This window comes from Cricetulus griseus, chromosome 7, assembly GCF_003668045.3.
Source record: "Cricetulus griseus strain 17A/GY chromosome 7, alternate assembly CriGri-PICRH-1.0, whole genome shotgun sequence".
NCBI lineage: Eukaryota > Metazoa > Chordata > Mammalia > Rodentia > Cricetidae > Cricetulus > Cricetulus griseus.
Genome location: NC_048600.1, coordinates 4,761,952 through 4,781,755, shown reverse-complemented (window position 1 = coordinate 4,781,755; position 19,804 = coordinate 4,761,952). Strand labels below are relative to the sequence as shown.

At 41.2% G+C, this 19,804-nt stretch overlaps 1 long non-coding RNA gene across 3 annotated transcripts; it reads right to left on the bottom strand.

Moving 5' to 3' along the window:
• Positions 1-3,607: 3,607 nt before the first annotated feature.
• On the bottom strand, positions 3,608-17,986 carry LOC118239209. Of its 3 annotated transcripts, XR_004770880.1 has the most exons (5): positions 17,753-17,986; positions 15,654-15,861; positions 14,984-15,134; positions 7,492-7,733; positions 3,608-4,924 (listed from the first exon to the last, which is right to left on the bottom strand). It is a non-coding gene; the product is annotated as an uncharacterized LOC118239209 (long non-coding RNA). The 3 variants fall into 3 exon arrangements; XR_004770878.1 differs by having other exon boundaries at positions 3,608-7,733; XR_004770879.1 differs by lacking the exon at positions 15,654-15,861 and having other exon boundaries at positions 3,608-7,733.
• Positions 17,987-19,804: the final 1,818 nt, after the last annotated feature.

Genomic DNA, 19,804 nt, shown 5'->3' with positions numbered 1-19,804 from the left:
CATTGATCCATTTGGACTTAAGTTTTGTTCAAGGTGATAGATATGGATCTATCTGCAATCTTCTACATGTCCAGATCCAGTTATGCCAGCACCATTTTTTGAAGATGCTTTCTTTTTTCCATTGTATAATTTTATCTTCTTTATTAAAGATCAGGTGTTCATAGGTGTGTGGGCTAATATTGGGGTTTTCAATTTGATTCCATTGGTCTACCTGTCAAGTTTTGTGCCAATACTAAGCTGTTTTCAGGACTACAGCTCTATGATAGAGCAAGTCAGGGATGGTTATGCCTCCGGAAGTTCCTTTATTGTACAAGGTTGTTTTGGCTATCCTGGGTCTTTTGTTTTTCCATATAAAGTTGAGAATTGTTCTTTCAAGGTCAGTGAAGAATTGTGTTGGGATTTTGATGAGGATTGCATTGAATCTGTAGATTGCTTTTGGCAAAATTGCCATTTTTGCTATGTTGATCCTACCTATCCAAGAGCATGGGAGGCAATTGCACTATTGCTGAGCTGCACCCCTAGTCCATTATTAAAGGAACCATACTTTAGATTTTCAAGTGAACTGGACGAGGATCATTGCTATCAGCCCCCTGAATCTTTTGAGGAGGGGGTGGTACTGCTAGAAGCTGTATGGGCCATGTGGGCTGTGGGAGGTGTAAGTGGGGACTTCCTTTTCATGTCGGAGTCTATAACAGCCCCAGAGATGTGAGTTCCTTTTCAGGAGGGAGATGCATCAGTGCTGTGACTGAGGAGTGAGAGCTGCTGTCACTAACCTTTAAGAATGGAGCCAAGTATTTGACAGATGGGGTGACTTGCTCTATTAAAAACATTAGGCCATCCAGAAATCTAAGTTCATGGCTACTCAGTATCTACACATTCTGAGATTGCCCTGAAGGAAGCATAACATGACTTTGGCTCTCTTGGCTGCAGTAGATTAGCCCAAGGAATGCCATTATCACAATACCCTAAAATGCTTTAGCCAAATACTAAGAGCAAATCATTGAGGACTGTGAGTATAACTGGTATTGTCTCCCCCAGAAGAGGTTGAGACAAGACTAAGTTGGCTGTAGATGTACATATGTAATTCTTCTTGGGAAGGAAGAGACTCCTACTTTGCTTCCTTTTCCATCACTAGGTGCTGTTTATCACAAAGTCTTGATGGATGAACCCTACTGGAGTAATGATATGGTTTCCTGTTGTCATGTGGTAATTCTGAGGGAAAAAAAACAGGAAGTGATGTGGCCTTCACTCAAATCTACTTCAAAGAGCAATGAGTTATCAAGACAAGTCACCCAGCCTTCTAGATTCTGGCTTTGGAAGAGCAGGCCTTTCTGGAAACCAGATCCTCAGTGATTTGATTTCTTTCTGGTGTATGACTCACGTGGAATAATTTTAAAAAATGAGTGTTGACTGAACAGTCCTGCTTTCTCTGCAGCTGAGTCTGGATTCAGGAAGATGAAGCTGAATCAGTAACTTTTTTCCATCTTAATTCAATTCAGCCTAGCAAAATCTGGATGAGGCAGCAAATCAGGAAGCAAAGGAACCCAAGGGGAGAATGCTAAACAGGGATGTTCTGGTTCAGCTTGGAGTTAAACCAGAACCACAGTTAACACTGACATGGAGACGTTATGCAAATCAGCAAGGATATTGGATAACAGAAAAAAGAGGCATTGGAGAAGTTCAGGGAGCTTTGTTCAAAGGGTAATATATGAATTTCCTAGAAACCAGTACTCTTGTTTCCCCAGAAAACAGAGAGAATAGTAAGCCTAGTAGGCGCTTGGATCTTAGTCACTATACATCAACTTAGTATTTTGTTAACAGTAGTATCTCAAGTCTGTTTTTTAAAAAAAGTTCAAACCCCAGAATTGTTTGGATTTGATGCCATAGGGTAATTTAGAGCAGACACGCTTTGCACTCGCTTTCAAGGCTAGCTATATATGGCACAGAAACCTTTTTCCCCCCAGTTGGTCAAATTCAACACATTTGATAGTAAGTGAACCTGACATAAATATTTGAGAAGGGCAGAGCCCCAGAGGCGGGTCTTCAACATGCTGGAGAGTCCGTGTGGAGTAGACTCCAAGAGATAGATAGTGTTTGAGCTCCCTTTGAATGTCGAGAATGGTCTTTGAAAATTAAGCATAATGCCTAATGATTAATGAGAGCTGACTGTGTATGCCAGGCAGTTTTCAAGCATTTCATATGTATCAATTTCATGAATACTCCCAAAAGTCCAGTGAGCATGATAGATGTGTGCTACACTCAAGTAGTTCAGAAAAGAGAAAAGAAAGAAGAAATGGAGGGGAAAGCAGAAAGAAAATGACAAGGCTACTGAGAAAAGAAGGCATCAGAATGAAAATAGGATTTCTTACACTAACCTAACAACTTTTCTCTAGGCTAAAATTATATCAAGATAAACCTCTATCCAAAATGTTCCCAGGGATTGAGCATGTAACCCAGTCAGTAAAGTGTTCATTATGCAAATGTGAAGATGGGAATTCAATTCCCTAGAACCTGTGTAAAAAGTTGGTACTGTAGCACACATCTGTAATCCCACTGCTGAAGATGGGGGTCACAGGCAGTTTCAAGTGGGTAGGGGCTTGTTTGCCAGCTAGTCTAGCTTAATCAGAGAGACTGGGTGTCAGAGAGAAAGAGGCTGCCTCCAAAAATAGGGTGGTGAGCAGGGAAAGAGCAACACATGTGATGTTTACCTCCATGCTCACCTACACACACACACACACACACACACACACACACACACACACACCATTTTAGAGATGAAAACCTCATGAAAACCATGAGGCACCAATAGGGTACATGGTTTGCTTTGGGTTCCATGGGGCACTGCCAGGATTCCTTATTACTGTTCAGAGAGAATGACAGAAAGAGGGAGAGAGAGCTAGAGATATTACTAGTTGCATAATAATCATTTCTGTCTTTGTTGCATGGTCCCTCCACTCTGCAAACTCAATATTTATGTCCTTTCAAAATTTGTAGGTTCACATCCTAACCTTCAGAGTGGTGGTGTTTGAAACTGGGGCCTTTGAGAGGTGATTAGGTCATGAGGGAAGGGGATTAATATCTTTTTTTTCTAGAAAAGAGACACCAGGAAGACCCCCTGCTCATTCTAGCATGGGAACACAACAGTCAGCTATGAACCAAGAACCAGCTCTCATCAGACAGGGCAAACGCTAGTGTTTTGGCCTTAGACCTCCCATCCTCTAGAGCTTCTCACAGTTCAAGAGGATGGGAGGTCTGTTGCTTACCAGCCATCCACTTTATAGTATAGTATTTTTCTACAGGAGTGCTGGCAGATTCTGGAAGGTACTCCAGAAATGTAAATGTAACTATGCCATAAAGCTCACATTTGGGTGCTTGGGAAAACCTAGTAGATATGGAGGTTCATTATGAGAAGTAGGGACTGACAGCTGAGAGGGGACCAAGACATTATTTAGTCCAGTGCTCCTCATGGTTCACGTATCACTGATGTCCCATATGCTTTTAGCAGTTTATGGTGATAGAAATACAGGAAAGGTAAACATTCAGAGACTTTTCTAGCAACTTGACATTGCTTCAACATTCAAACATTTACCATATTCTTTTCTGACAATTTGTTTTTTATTGTTCCTCTCAAAAGCTCAGTGTACAGTGGATTGCTGGAAGGCAAGTAAGGAGAGAAGATGTGTTCCTTCATCACAGATGGCTTGAGAAACATGGGTCTACTCACCCTCTCTCTCTTTGCAGATGAGAAGGCCAAGGCTCAGAGAAGTGAAATGATTATTCAAGGTCTTCTAACCTGTGGCTCCAAAGGGACAGTGGGGGAGCTGGAGCTGGGTTCTCTGGTGCCAGCTCTGCTGTCATGCAGATCTCTCAGGCATGCTGATCTCTCTGTGCTCTCGAGAATCCCAGGTGACCGAAAAGACTGCCCAGGGTACTTTGTTCTTCCATCTGCAGATTGTTTTTGGAACCAAATTGAAGTCAGAATGCTGGCTGATGGGTTCCATATTGCTCTTCATGGAATTCAGGCTTAGGCAGAAAAAGAGACTTCTTTTGGAGCATTGCTGTTGACATCCGCTGTTCCCCACCTCTGTTAGGCACATGCTCATTATTGCTTGGATCAGGTTGGTCAGTGGTGCAAATAAAAAGAAATCTTGGTTACTGGAATGTTTCTCAAGGATATGGCACCTTTTTAATCCCACTGAAGTTCATAAATTGTCCAGCTGTGCCAAAGGCACATGCTTGCAGGCTGTGGAAGCCAACTGGCACTCCACATGGAACAAATGGAAAATTCTGGCTGTGGGAGCCAAAAGGAATTCCTTACCTTAATTAAGAATGAAGTCTGCAATATTGCAAGTCCAGGTAGACAAGGGAGAACCTGGTCTCTGACTTCATTAAAACAAACCTTGCTTAATTAGAACTTGGTTAACTCAAATTGGACATGATCAAGACTAACAAATTTGGCCTAGTTGAGGAATTTAAAACTTATCCACTAACCCTTGATCCTTCGAGTAGCCCTACACCCTCTCAGCTGGCTAAGCAGCAAAGGATCTGCTTCCTTGGGGACTGTGAAAACACTACTTCTGTAGAGGAGGCGGACTCTGGTCCTCTCACTCCAATAAGTGCAGAGCTTTCCATCACCCGAGAGTTTGTTTAGGATCTGTCTCACTCTCTGGCTGCTTGTGAAAGTGAACTCAGAAAACTATGTAGAACAAAATGTGTCTCAGGTTGAAGAACTTCATATGAATGAAATGTAAATGAAGCCAGAGGAAGGGGCATTTCAGAAAACCAAATAAACACATTTAATGTGATTTGTCTCCTCAGACAGTTCCTCGGAATCCCCTTGTTCTGGCCGATTTTGGTGATAACCCAGATGCCCCCACATTTCAGAAAGATGCTTGCATTTCTGTCGTGTTTTTGTTTGTTATTTCTGTTGGAAACATGAAAGCCACATTAGCTAGTAGAAATCTTAGAGGAATTCAGGAAGCAAAAGATCAAATGTTTGACAACAAACACAGCAAATCCCCTGTAAATAAACAAAATCCATGAAAGCAAGAATAAGCAGTTTCAATGTTTAAAGTTAGGACAAAGAATGATGAGATGGGTGACCTCTTGGTTGAGGGGAGTAGGGGAGATGGGTGTTGGAATTGTTATTTCAACACAAAATTTGGAAAGTCTTAGATTAGGGGACATGTGAGAGCTGACCTGTTATTGAAGTTTTGTTCTTGGCTTCAGAAAATGGTTCTGGGATAATCTACTCTTTGCAAATTCCTGAAAATGAAGTGGCTTCAATTCTGTCAAATTGTTGAGGAGACTGACTCTTCTCTGTAGCCTTCAAGAGCAATGTGAATTTGGAAACTGGATTTTTAGTTGTCTTTCTTTAGTTGGCCAGAGGCACCATTGCCCAGAGTCATGGGTCTGTTATAAGAGTCAATTCTGTCCTGGTTAAGCCCTCTCCTGTGAGAGTCACCACAGGACACTCAGAAACATGAGATCATCTTGACATAATGGGGGAACAATTAGATCCAATGCTGGGATCTAATTTCATATTTTTTCTCACAGATTTTGCTTTCCACTCTTGTCACTTACATCTGAAAAGCTGATAGTTACCAGGGACTGTGGCCAGCATGAGGGAGAATGTATCAATGCTGGCTGTGGTGGCCATAGCAACATGTCTGCCTCAGAATAGATCCAGTATGGATGAACAAACAGAAAAAAAAAAGCATTTAAGAAGACTTGAGACTGACAAAGAGCAAAGGTGAGGTGAGGGCCATCCATCACAAACTTTTAACGGTCAATATCAGGATAATCACATAGTCATTTTATTTTTCAACACATTATCAACTTGGCTGAGTGAATAATTAATGGTGACTTATCACTAGTTGGCAACTTCTCCAAGTCTATGGGTGGGAAGCACCCTCATTTCTCACAGCCCCAGGCAGGTTTGAATTACAACATCACTCAGCAAGTGTATCCAGTACCAGTTCTGTCTGGATGGCAGCTGAGGCATCTCACATCATGGATACGATGTATTTCTAAGATATAGCTCTTGTTCACAAAAGTAGTTCAGAGCCAGTGGCAGAGATGTGCAATCCCATTTTTCTAATAAGATGAGTGCTGCACAATTAGTGGCTCCAACACTTACTTATATCATTTGACACATAGAAGTGGACCTGGGGCCCAGATAAAGCTTCACCCTTACTGACTAGTGTTCAGGGTACTGGAAGATACTCTGTATTCTACTGGAGGAGAAACTTAATTACCAATATCTCCCATCTAAAACCCCTATGACTTGCAACAATAATCTGTCTGAAAGATATACTGGTATAATACAACATAATGTGATAATGACACAAATGTTTTGGGGATAACAAATCACTTTTTGATTGGATTTAAGGCAGACTCCATGAGATAGAACCTACGCAGGACACTTCCAAAGTGGCCAAGAACCTGGTCTTAAATAGGTTGTGGGCCTTGGAGAAACCCTACTACTATTATTCTGTTAGAAGAACAGAGCAGTAGAATGACTCTTAATGACATTCTGCCATACCCATAGATCAGGGCCTCACTCAGCCCTCATCAGAGAAGCATCTTCTTACAGTGCATGGGAACAAACAGAGAGACCCATAAATGGGCAGTGTGTATAGAGTGAGAGACTTTGGAGCACCCAATTCTAAGTGGTATGTCTTCATCCCATCCCCCTCCTCTCAAGACTCAGGGATCTATGTGGAAGAGGAGGAGAAAGATTGTAAGAGCCAGAGGTGATGGATGACTCCAAGGACTCAATGTCTTCCAGACACAACCAGAATGATACCTATACGAGTTCACAGAAACTCTGGCAAAAAGCATAAGAGGTCTTTTGCTTGCCCTGATTTGAGCCAGACAGGGTCCCAGGGCTGAGAGTCAGAAGTGGACATGTGGTCCTACCACTGACCAAGAATCGACTTGCAATTGATAACCTGCTGGCAAAGGGAAAACTCCATTTTCTCCAATGGAGTGTCACTGGGTATGCCATTATGAAGTATGCCAAGCACACTTCAGGGCAGGCCTCATGCCCAAGAGTAGTTAACCAATACAAAATGAACTCCGTGTATTTTTTGGTATCTTTTGTTATTGGTTTGTTTATCATTTTGTCTTGTTTGGCACCTTCCATTAGGGGGTTTTTGTTTGTTTGATTATTTTGATTTTCATTTTGTGTTTTGTGGGTTATTTTGAAAGGGGGAGAATGAGAGAGACAGAGATAGAACATAAAGCTGTGTGGGTACATAAAGGTAGAGAGGGTATGGGAGGAGTTGGGGGAGGAAAACATGATCAGTATATACGGTATGAAAAATTTTAAGACTAAAAAGAGAATGTGTTTGGCCTTTACAATATGTAAGTGCAGGGCACTTTCATTTCCAGTCTCTGTGCATTAAATGATAAATTACTCCCAGAAGAATCCCATGTTCAAGGCTATAGCCTCACCTGGGACTCAAAAATTTCACCTGAAATGTATACCTGAACAAGCACCCTCTGGTGTCTTGTACTTCCTCTCAAACACTGAGCACACAGGCGGAGTTGTCTCTGGAGAGGTGGTGAGCCCTGCAGTATGCTCCTCAGATGGCGGCACCCAGCCTCGGGTAGCAACAGGGAGAAGCGGCTGTCTCATTATGGTGTTGTCGACAGAGAGCGGCAGCCTTATGTGGAGATTCAGCTCAGCCAGGCTTGGTGTCCACACGAGAAGGCTTGTGGGCTGGAATCTAAAATAAGATCAGTGGTCATGAGCTGTAGGGACTAGCACAGAACACCAGACGGACTTTGTTGTAGTAAATACTAAACCCTTCTTCAACAGTCCCCAGGCTCCTCTTCCATGGAGTGAGCTGGTTGGATAGCTCAGCCTTTGGGAAACTGCTTCATAGGGTGTATGAAGGAATCTCAGAAAGGTAAGTGTTCACCACAACCAGACTATTCTGAGTCCATCTCTTTCAAATTAGCAGCCTACATGCAGTATCTGATTCCATCTCTTTGTTTAGTATCCCATATACAATATAGCTCAAAAAGAACAGCAAGGCATGGTGGACCAGGCCTGTGGTTCCTGGAGCACTGAAGAGCAGGACCTGGAAGCAGAGACAAGACGTCTATAGGTTTAAGACCACAGTACCATAGTCAGTTCAAGGTTACCCTGGGCTACATAGTGAGACCTTCTCTCAAAGCAAAACAAAGCAAATAAAAGCACTGATGCATTTTAGAGTTGAATGAAAATGAAAAATCTCAAAACAAAGAATCGAATGCTGGCTTTGGATGACTTGAAGCCTGTTGACTCCTTAGCCATCCCACTACACTAGATTTATGCTTCTTTATAGCATGTAACCTCAACTTGCATAACAGTCTACTTTATAGGACTGTACTAAAACCCTGTTACAAGACAGCATTACAAAGAAATGAAATTAATTTAGCCCATAGTTCTAGAAGCTGCACATTCACACAGCACTGCTTGCTAAAAGCCTCATGGTAACTGACAAGTGAGAGAGAAAAGGGTTACACCTCCTTATAGAAACGCAAAGTGAGACTCAGCATCATTCTGGGAGACCCATACTTCCTCCAGGGGAAATTGTCCTTGGTGATCTAAGGATCTCTTGCTAGGCTGTAGCCCTTAAAGGTTTCACTATGCCGGGGCAAAAATTCCCAAAACATGAACCTTTGGGGGACAAAAATATCCAAACCATGGAACCAAAACAGATACATTTTTTCTTTTATGTTTTAATGTCTTGTCCATGAAGGCAAGTGTATGAATATAAACTCCCAGATATGGACTGCTTTTGTTTGTTTGCTTGCTTTTCTTTGTTGGCTTCTAGGACCTACCAAGATCAGACCTTAACATTTGTGGTTTTCTCTGTTCAGAAGGCATCACCTCAGACATCTGTAAATATTGCTCCTTTGCTTCTTTCAGGTCCCATCTCAGATGTGACTTTATCTGATGGCCTTTCCTGAGCAACAGAAGTCACTCTCTCTCTCTCTCTCTCTCTCTCTCTCTCTCTCTCTCTCTCTCTGTCTCTCTCTCTCTGTCTCTCTGTCTCTCTCTCTCTCTGTCTCTCTCTCTCTCACACACACACACACACACTTTCTTATTGCTTTAATTTTCCATATCATGCATCACCACTTGCCAAATTTTATATTTCATGACTTGTTTCATGTTTGTCTCATCCCACAAGAATGTAAATTCCAGAGGGCAAGGACTTTACCATTTTGGTTGCTGATCTATCCCAGGCTTCTAAAATAGAACATGACGTATGATTATCACAGATTCACTGGAAGCATTTGAGACTCAGAGCCTGGGGAGCCAAGATCCCATATTCTGTAGAAGTAACTGCTTACTTTCGGCTCTTCATGCTTCAGCCAAGTTTCCTGGCCTTCCCCAAACCTGTATCTATAAAACGTGTCTCCTCTAGTAATGACAGTAACTAGACAGCAGCATGAAGAGTGCAAGCAGCAGTTTGGATTTGGGTGTTGTGGTGGTTTGAATGCAATTGACCCTCACAAGCTCACAGGGAGTGGCACTATTAGGAGGTATGATTTTGTTGGAATCAGTGTGGCCTTGTTAGAGGAAGTATGCCACTGTGGAGGTGAGCTCCTATGTCTCATATATGCTCAAGCCACACCCCAGTCTCAGTTCACTTCTTGTTGCCTTTGAATCAAGGTGTAGAATTCTTGGCTCCTTCTCCAGCACTGTGTCTGCCTGCATGCTACCTTACTCCCAGCTGCCATGCTCCCTGCCATGATGGTAACGGACTAAACCTCTGAAACTGTAAACCGCCATCCCAATTAGATGTTTTCCTTTGTAAGAGTTGCTGTGGTCATGGTGTCTCTTCCACAGCAATAGAAACCATAACTAAGACAGATGTGTACCAGGTATCATGAGCTAGTGTCCTGCTTTTAGGCATGTTCCTTTATTTCTCCAAGCTTCAGTTTACCAGAAATGAAGTAAAAACTGACTTTACACACAAGGTTGCTATGAGGATTATAAAGAAGCAAGTTGTGTGAGTGAATTGTGGGATATAATTTGCAAGGAGAGAATCATGACAGATGTAGCTTCTAGAGGAGGCATCAGAGGACCTGGACATGAAGTTGGCTTTGAGCCAGTACCATGACTTACTTCTTGTATACCATTGATTTCTTTGGCAATGAAGATGACAATATCCATTTCTGTTTGAAAGGAAGAAAATGAATCAATTTATCTCATTGAAACACCCTTCAATTGAATGATCCATAAAGAAATGTTTTTTTTTGGGGGGGTGAAGTTATTTTTTTTAAATATCAAATGAAGAAAATTATTGTAGCCATAAGCTTTTCAAATTAATAGTCCCCCTCAACAGTCCCTTCTAGCTTAGCAGAATCATCTGTTACTATTTTGGAAGGCTCATTTGCTTTATTTTGGAATGAAATACTAACTTGTTTCCATGTATCTAAGGAATGTATTTGGCACTTAGCTAGGATTGCTTTCCCCAAGAAACTATTTTATATTTATTACTGTTGATATAAAATGCTTGAATACTTGGGAGGCAGTGTGCTAGGAAGTAAAGAACATGGAAGGAGTTGAGTATTTGAGTTCTTGGCTTGGTTTTATGGCCAGTTAATTAAATGACCTTGGTCACTTGTCCTCTCTGTGGACCTCAGTGTCTCTCTCTCTCTCTCTCTCTCTCTCTCTCTCTCTCTCTCTCTCTCTCCTCTCTCTCTCTCTCTCTCACTCTCTCTCTCTCTCTCTCTCTCTGTGTGTGTGTGTGTCTGTGTTTGCACATATTACATATCAATTATCTAGGTAACCAGCTTTTTCAAAAAATAATTCATGAAGCAGCACCAATTTCTACTCTCAGAGAGAACAACAGCGTGCACCTTATATGGGTATGTGTGGTCACAAACAGGAGAACCATTGTGTAAAGTATGGCTGAGCTAGGAGCAAACCAAAAAGAAAACTGTAGAAGAGAAGGTTGCTGGTGACATAACCCAGGAAAGGCGAGAATAGAGAAGGGGGCTTACAAGAGGAGGACTGGGAAAGTGACAAGCCCAACACAATGGCCAGAGCTTGTGATTTGAAGAAATGACCCTGGAGGAGGTATGAGTGAAGAAAAAGACCCACATGTTTATAGGACAAGGGTGACTGAACAGATGGGCTGGACTTACAGTTATGCTTGTTCTGAGTCTATCGCTAGGACACACCAGTAGTCTCCCTGCTGTAGGTCCAGCTCTCTGCTAGATGTTCTCCTTGGTGTTCTCATGGTCAACTCCGCGTCCTTCTGTTTGTAAAATGCATTTTAAAAGGCACCTTTCTGGGGATGGGGTCAAGGATCATGGTGAGGCTTCTGCTCAGACACTAGTCTGGAGCACACTTCCTTGCCCTGTGTTGTGCATTTATTTCCAAGTCAATGGTTGAAGCTCTCTGGAAAACTGTTTGGTTTTTTTTGTTGTTTTTTGTTTTGTTGTTGTTGTTGTTTGTTTTTTGAAGCCTATTCAGAGAGTTCTTCAGCCCAAAGTCCCTGAGAATTTAGACTCCAAGCCTTGCCTGCAGACCTTGATGAAGGGTCTGAAGTGAGGGTGGCGGATAACTCAGCTTGCCTCTCTCCCCCGGGCACAGTTTAGGGGTGTGAGTTACACTGTGGAGTGACCTGCAGAATTAGGCAGAGGCTGTCTTCTGTGAGAGGTGGTCTAAGTCTAACCCTTGCTTGGCTTCCCCCCACTTTCTGGTGGCCTCACCCACTCATGTGCCAGTCTCCTTTACATTCTTCAGAATCACCTGCTCATAAGTCCTTATCTCAGGAAATACGCCCTAAAACACCCAGTATCTCCTAGAATTGTTTCCTTTAAGAATCGGAGGACATTTTCTTGATTTTTTTTAAACGGACCTATGCATGCAATGTGTTTGCATTTACTCCCTAGTTTTGGACATAAAGGAAACATCGCATCTTTCCCTTTTCTAGATCATATCTGACTCAGCCTGCTACTCACCAGCTGGTTGAGACATCAAACTAAGCCTTCCTGGGTCCCCCTTGCTTTTCATTTAAATCATACAGGAAACCTGGTCTAGAAATACCAGAGAGGACTTACATTTCAGTCTTCACACAGTGCTGCAGTCAATGATGCCGTTTTGCCCTGGGCCCTGCACTGAGCTCTCTCTCACTGTTCTCTAGTGCTCAGAGCTCTAGATGCCTCTGCTGGAAGCTCACACAGCTCTCAGACATGAAGTCCCAACACCTCCATCTCCCAGACCCTGTACACTGACTGTATTTCTCCCTTTGTTCCCTCTCCCCATTCTATGTTTTAAAACACGTCCGTCCTCTGAGTGTTTCCCCAAGCGATTCCATCCCTGCCTCCCAGCCATATTCTTTGACTTTACCTTTTCTAGGCCAGTTCTCATCTCTGCTATTGACTATACTAAAAAGAGTTTAATGTGGGTGGAGGAAGCCAGCACAGACCTGACTTGTTGTTCCTCCACCAGCTAGTGAGGAGGACACTCCATTCTAGAATGAGTGCCTGCCTCATTAGAAGACAAAGAGAAGCAAAAACTGGAATAAATATAAACTTTGGTTTTACAAAAATGAAACTTTACAAGCAAGGGCATGATGTTGGTGCCACTTTCTTGCCATTGTTGGCATCTTATTGCTGTTAGGAAAAGTGCCAAATGGTATGTTGATTCTGTCCAAACCAATGTCACTCAGAGGCTTGTGAACTGGTGACAAGCCTTAGGGAAATGTTTTTGGGAGGTGATGCCAACAGCAAACATTCATGGCTTAGAAACCATCACTGCTGTTTATTTCCCTTAGAATTTCTTCCAAATTTTGTTCATTACAATCTGGTTAGATCCTGCTTTAAGACATTATCTTCTTGTGAATATGAAATATATATTATTCATTTTCTCCATCTATAAAAAACATGCTATTTGGCACTTAAACTATTAAAAACTAAAAGTTACCTTTAATTCATCTCATGTAAATTCATGTTAATGAACTTTATAAATGCCTCCCTTTGAAATAAAAGGATATCTTTACATTTACAATTGGTGCATAATCCATCATCTTAATAATGCCACAGCTCTTTATTCAAGTTAGTGACTCTAAGGGCCATCTCATCATTTCATAAACGTGTTTTATTACCAGATTCCCTTCTTCTGAATAAGAATCTTCAACAGTTTGCATCATCCAACCACAAGGAACTTGTTTCTGATCTTATGTTTTTATTAGGGGTGGGAATCCAGAAATCTGTTTGAGTCTGAGGATCCAGATGTTCTGGAAGGACCAGTGTGCTACCAGCATGGCTGGAGCTCTCTCTCCATGGCAGACCTGGAGTGAGGGAGGGGATGCCTCCCACCTGCTGCCACCACCACCTGTATCCTCAGAGTGGCTTTGACTGTTCTTGGCTCCATTCCAGGACAAAAGCTCAGAAATACAATTTTGGGACTGGGAGACATTGTCACCACTACTAAAAGTGGATGTATCAAAAGCATTCTCTATGCTTAACATGGCACAGCTATTTGAATTCACTCATGTCTTTATCTCTTGAGGCAGCTATTGTACATGATCAAAGACTGGGCAGTTTATAAACAACATGGTTCTCACATTTATGGAGGCTGAGAAATGTAAGGTCAAATGTCAGCAGGTCCAGCATCTGTGAGGACATACTCATCCATAGATAGTATCTTCTTACTAAATCCTTACATGGCAGAAGAACAGCAAAAAACATAAAGCCCTGAGACCTCTTTTATGAGGATGCTAAGCCTACTCAGGAGGGGGCCAGCTTCTAAAAGCTCTACCTCTTGCTGCTAACACAAAGAGCTAGGTTTTATGAATTTTGGAGGTCCAAACATTAAAACCTCAGTAACTTGTGTGCATACTCCTCTGAATTCTGAGCCTTCACTTCTCATAAGTAGATACTTCCATGTGTCCCATGTTACATAACACAAGTTCACTGAATGTGATTCGATATCCACTTAAAGAGACCCATTGATGGACAGCTTTTAATATCACACAAGTAAAATGTTCCTTTAAGGACAATTCTCGGCCTAAGTTCCATTCAGTTTGCTTGGTGTTAATGTTCTTGAAATATTTATTTACACCTTACTTTTTTTTTTTTACTTTCTTCCCCAAAATGGTTCAAGTAGTTAAAAAATATTAAAACCAGACCAGGTGGTGGTGTTGCACACCTTTAATCCTAGCACTCAGGAGGCAGAGGCAGGCAGATCTCAGTGACTTTGAGGCCAGTCTTGTCTACAAAGCAAGTTCCAGGACATCCAAGACTGTTACACTGAGAAACCCTGTCTTGAAAAACCAAAATAAATAAATAAATAAATAAATAAATAACATAGTTAGGAAGACACATAGAGGGTGAAACCCATGTGACAGGACTGGCAGCAGACTCCGCAGAGAAAAAAAGCAAATACTGTAATTAAGCATTACTTTTGTCCCCAGGTGATAGGATGCATAGACCTTTAGTGTTTTAATGAACTGTATAGATTCCTCATGAAAGAAAGCGTTTATCTCGTAATAAATTTCAGAAGGAATCTATAGCATTGGAAAGACATAGGCTAAAATCGGACCTTTCAAGCCAAATTTTAAAGTGTTCAAATAAAATTAAAGACATATTGGAAGCTCATGTATTCTTGTCAGTCAGAATATCTCAAGTCTTGCTGTAATAAATGAACTTTCAAATCATAGTAGTCTAACTCAGGAAGTTTTTTATCTTTTGTTTGGGTCATAGTTTGAGGCTGGCAAAATGACTTTCTGGGACCATTTTCACTCAAGGAAAAACTGAGTCATCTAGTTTCTCTCCATCTCATGACATTTGTTTATACCTTCCACTGTTCAGATAAAGGAGAGAGAGAGAGAGAGAGAGAGAGAGAGAGAGAGAGAGAGAGAGAGAGAGAGCAGGAGAGGGAGAAATGGTATATGAAACCATTTAGAGTCCCGGCTCGGTAGAAATACATAATATTTTTACACACATTTCATAGACTGGCACTTTTTACCTGCTCTTGACTGCAAAGGCAGCTGGCACTCCTAGGCTCTCAGGGGAGACTATGGGATAGATGGGGTTTTTGCCTATTTATTTTTCACATCATGGCATTTTCTCTTCGCAGCTTCATTACAGGTTTGGAACACTTTAATTCCTGGGGTTTCCTAGAACAAGGAAACATACAAATGTAAGGGAAAATTTCCATATTAACACAATTTATCATGAAAGTGTATGCTCTCGACTAATCAATGGTTAAATGTTAGGTTAGCTTTTAAATGTATTCTCATAAATGATGACACTTTTTATATACTTAAATTCAGTTTATGCATTAACATGGTCAATACAATTAGGGACTGGCTCCTTTCTTCATCATTATACAGAAAAGTTCTGGTTTTAGCTGATTCTGTGTGAAGTTTTCAAATATGATTTCTAATAGGAAAATTTCCATCCCAGAAAAAGCGTGTGAGGTGCTTTCTTGACTCAGGCAAAAGTGTCCTCAAGAATCCAGCCTCTCTTCCACTAAATCCAGAAGATAAACAGAATCTTTCCATAAAATCCAAAGGTGTGCCTTGGACCTCGGGGAGGGAGCCCATTAGGAAGGGACCAAAGTGTTAATGGCATCAACTTGAGCAGCTGCTGGCCTGAAATGGCGTGTTCTGTGGCATTTGGGAAAATTAACGAACCTATGTTCATTCATTGTGCATAGTTTCATATCCATGCATTTGGCAAAGAAGTGTTCTTCATTCATGTAGGAAAAGCCCGAATTCCGATCACAGCCAGGATTTGCTTCAGCTCCAGCCCTGTGTTTGGTTCTGTGCCATTTATCTCAAGTTTTATTCCTTCCATCTGATTCCAATGTTTCCTTCTCCCTCATAGTTGTTCTCAAGGAAACTAAGAGAGAGAAGTGAAGAGAAGTAAAACCCACACCTCTCTGAAAACAGGGAAATGCTCTGGTTTAGATTTCTTGTCTAATGCCGGGAGGGTTCACTGGCAATTGGTGATTTGGACTCAGTTCAGATTGGGGTGTAAATTTCACAGGTCTTTATTGTCTCCCTGGGGACCCAGTTAGAGAGCAGTGAGATGCGGAGTGTAATCACCCTGCTTCTTGTTAGTCAGGTGATAGTTGTGTGTGCCTCCAGCATGCTTCCTCTTCATCTATGGCTGCTTTGTTCGCCTTCCCTGACCCAGGAATGGGGCTGAATCATCACCAGGGCTAGTCGCTTGCTTTTACTTTTGGTTTATTTTGAGGAGACTGGAACTTGTTATGTAGACCATGCTGGCCTCAAATTCACACGTTCTCCTGTGCTTCCGTGCCCAGCCAGCTGCTGCCTTTTCTCTCGTTTTAATAAGTTTAAAAATGACAACCCTTTTAGATACACAAAAAGTTACAAAGACAATGCAGAGTGCAGGGGGTTTCTGTATACCCCACCCAAATTTTCTCTGCTAGCTATGTCTTATGTTGTGTTTTTTATCTACTCTAATGAACAAATACTGGTATATTATTAATCTCTAAAACTCGGATTTTATCTGGGCCCTTCAGTTTTAAGGTACTGTTTTCTTTAGGACCTGGGATGTCTCATCTAGATTCTATCATATTTAGTTGTCATATCTCCAATCCTGAAACTTCTCTTATAAAAACTGACACCCCCCCCACTCTGTGTGTGTATGTGTGTGTTTGCAAATAGCAGTTTTGAACTAATATACTAGCCATAGCTTCAAAGTTGAAGGCCAAAGAAAATTAGAGTTATATGTAACCATATATATATATATATATATATATATATATATATATGTGTGTGTGCTCAGTCTTATTACAATAATTTAAAGGGACACACCAAACTTTAGAAGTATTTCTCATGTTGATGCTAGTTTATTGCAGTATAATAAATGGAGGTGGAGCAGGTCATATATATGGAGACTGAACAGCAAGTAGAAAGGATCCTAGAGATGTGGAGAATTCAGGCTTAAATTCCATCCAGGTCTACTGGGACCTACGGCATTTTCAAAGCAAGCACTAATGTGTTTCTGCTAGCGAGGCTTATTCTTTCAGGAATGCTGTTTGTCCTCAGTGACTCACAGAGGCCATTTTTACTGACTTTTTTTAAACATCAGATGTGGTAAGCTGCATGGGCTTAGGAAAAGTTGGGTAAGTACATTGGGCTTCATTGGCAGTTTCCCATGGGAAAGTGAGAGGGCTAGATTAAAGATGAAAGCCTCTCCCAGTCAGCTGTTGTCATATACAGATGGGAGGAGGCAGGGATGGGCAGCTTCATACATTTGTCGTGATGTTTAGTCCAGAAAATTCAACACCATTTCCCTGTTTTTATTGGTTGAGGGAGGGGTAAGGTGGAAGATGATGAGAAACCTTCACTTATCTGTGAACGCTAATTGGACAACCCAACACAACCAAATGCTGCGCCTCAGGGTGTTCTTTAGGCTTTGAAAAATGGGAGAAGAGAAATGAGAGGGAAGGAAAATGAGTAGTGGAAGTAGATGTGGGGAAGAGGGAGGAAGAGAGAGAGAGAGAGAGAGAGAGAGAGAGAGAGAGAGAGAGAGAGAGTAGGTTCAAAGATAGCTTCAGCATTTCCAGCTCCCTGAAAATGAAACCTCTATGGGGTAGAAAAATATCATTCTATGGCATACTTCATATTTTACATTTCAAAAGGAACAGGACTTATATACTTAGTAAGTCAATAAGTAGGACTAAGTCCATGCTGATTTAATTTTAAAAAGAATTTTACTAACCTTAGAATTCACTGGTGCAATGGATTTTCAGACTTACCCTTCTGCTTGTCTGCACATGGGCAACTTGGTGACAACCAGCTGTTCACGTTTTAGTCACTGTCTTTTGTGACTTCCCAGGCCATTTACATCTGTAGCAATTAAAATAGAATGAGACATCACTAAGTAGCACACATTACCTGGAAAACATAAAAGAGGTTAACGATTACTCAGTTATAGTAACTACTTGATTAAACATCCAGAATTGTGGGGCTTATTCCCTTTTGTCACAGTTAGTTCCCTGTGTATTTCCCTCAGCTTTGACTTCTACTGATAATATGAAGGTAGAAAGTAACACAAAACAGGTGACTCTAATCCTATTACTTGCCGAACAATCTAATAATTTGGGGGGATAGGCAAGAGAGCTGAAAAGGTAAAATGATGCATCCTATAAGTTATTTCTTTCTCACTAAAATTAGGAGAAGTTTATTTTTAAATTTGAATTATTGTCACTTCCTACAAAGGAAAATAAATGTGTGTGTGTGTGTGTGTGTGTGTGTGTGTGTGTGTGTGTGTGTGTACACTCCTCTAATCTCCAATTGGGGTAGACTTTGCCCTAATAACCCAGCACCTCTTTGGCTTTTTATATTTGCTCTTTGATTCATTAAAGATACATTTGCTGTTTCCAGTCGGCTAAAGCTTGGTGTTTCTTTTGGGAAAGTAAATGGCAAAAGACCACGTGACTGGGAAAGGCAAACACTCCTAAAGGGCACAGCTGCTGCTTAAGAGGGAACACCCAAGCTAGCAGAAAGAGGTAGCATGTGGAGATGTTAAACAGGGCCAAGAAGAGGCCCTGAATGTCTGCACCTGTCCATGGCCACAGCCACCATTTAGGTCTTCCGTGTGGCAGGCACTAAGAATAATAAGAATTGTAGCTGTTTCCCAGAGAATGATGCTTCTGAAGGATGAAAAGGCAGCGGCAGGTGGGAAGAAGCTTGGGTATCACCTGGCAGAAGAAAAGTGGTAAGAAGAAGAATCAGGCAGAGACATCTGTAGGCTGCAGGGGCGGCTCAGGAGTCTTCACCAAGCTGGTGGCAAGATCAAGGACATCTGTTGTGGAGAGAAATCCTCCACTGGGCAGGGACAGCCCCAGTGGCTCCTCATCCATGTCACCTACCCCATACTCAATTACAGGCTAAGAGCAGCTTACAAAAGTACGGGCCTTGGTGTGTTTGCTGCAGTGAACTCAATGCTGTCAGCCACTGACTGATGACTAGACTTGCTATAGATTCTCTTTCTAAAAATTAGCTTTGTTTTAATTTTATCACATATAGTTAAGATGGGCAATGTGATTTTTTTGATTTATACATTTGGTATGTGTGCATACTCACATTGGTATGTTGTACATTACTGGTTTTGGATTTTTAGGGTTTTTTTTTTCAATAAATTGAAGATTTTACACACAAACTCATACTCACACATACACACACACTTCACAGCTCATGTCATTGGATAATTATTCATAGGTGGCTTCCAATCAGTCACTTATGACTTTGGTTTTATGCAGTGCAAGAGATGAGTCAAAAATTCTTTGGAGAAACTAGTGAAAGGCAGAAGCAATCTCCCTAAAATAAACACACACACAAGCAACTTGTAGTTACATATACATACATATGTAGGCATATATTTCTATGTCTAAATATGTGCTGTACTTATATATGAAATACATGTTTATATGTTATACATATAAAATATATTTATACATATAAATATGTGCTTACATGTTATATATAATACTGTATATATTTGTATATATAATACTGTATACATTTGTTTCATATGCAAATTACACATGCATGCTATATTATACTCTATAAGAGAGGTTCTCAACATGTGGGTCTTGACTCCTTTGGGGGTCAAATATCAGATATCATACATATCAAATATGTACATGAAAATTCATAACAGTAGCAAAATTACAGTTATGAAATTGCAACAAAATAATTTGATGGCTGGGGTCACCACAGCATGAGGAACTGTGTTAAAGTGTGTCAGCATTGTAAAGTTGAGAACAAGTGTTGTGTGCCATATACATAGTATAAAGACTGCTCTG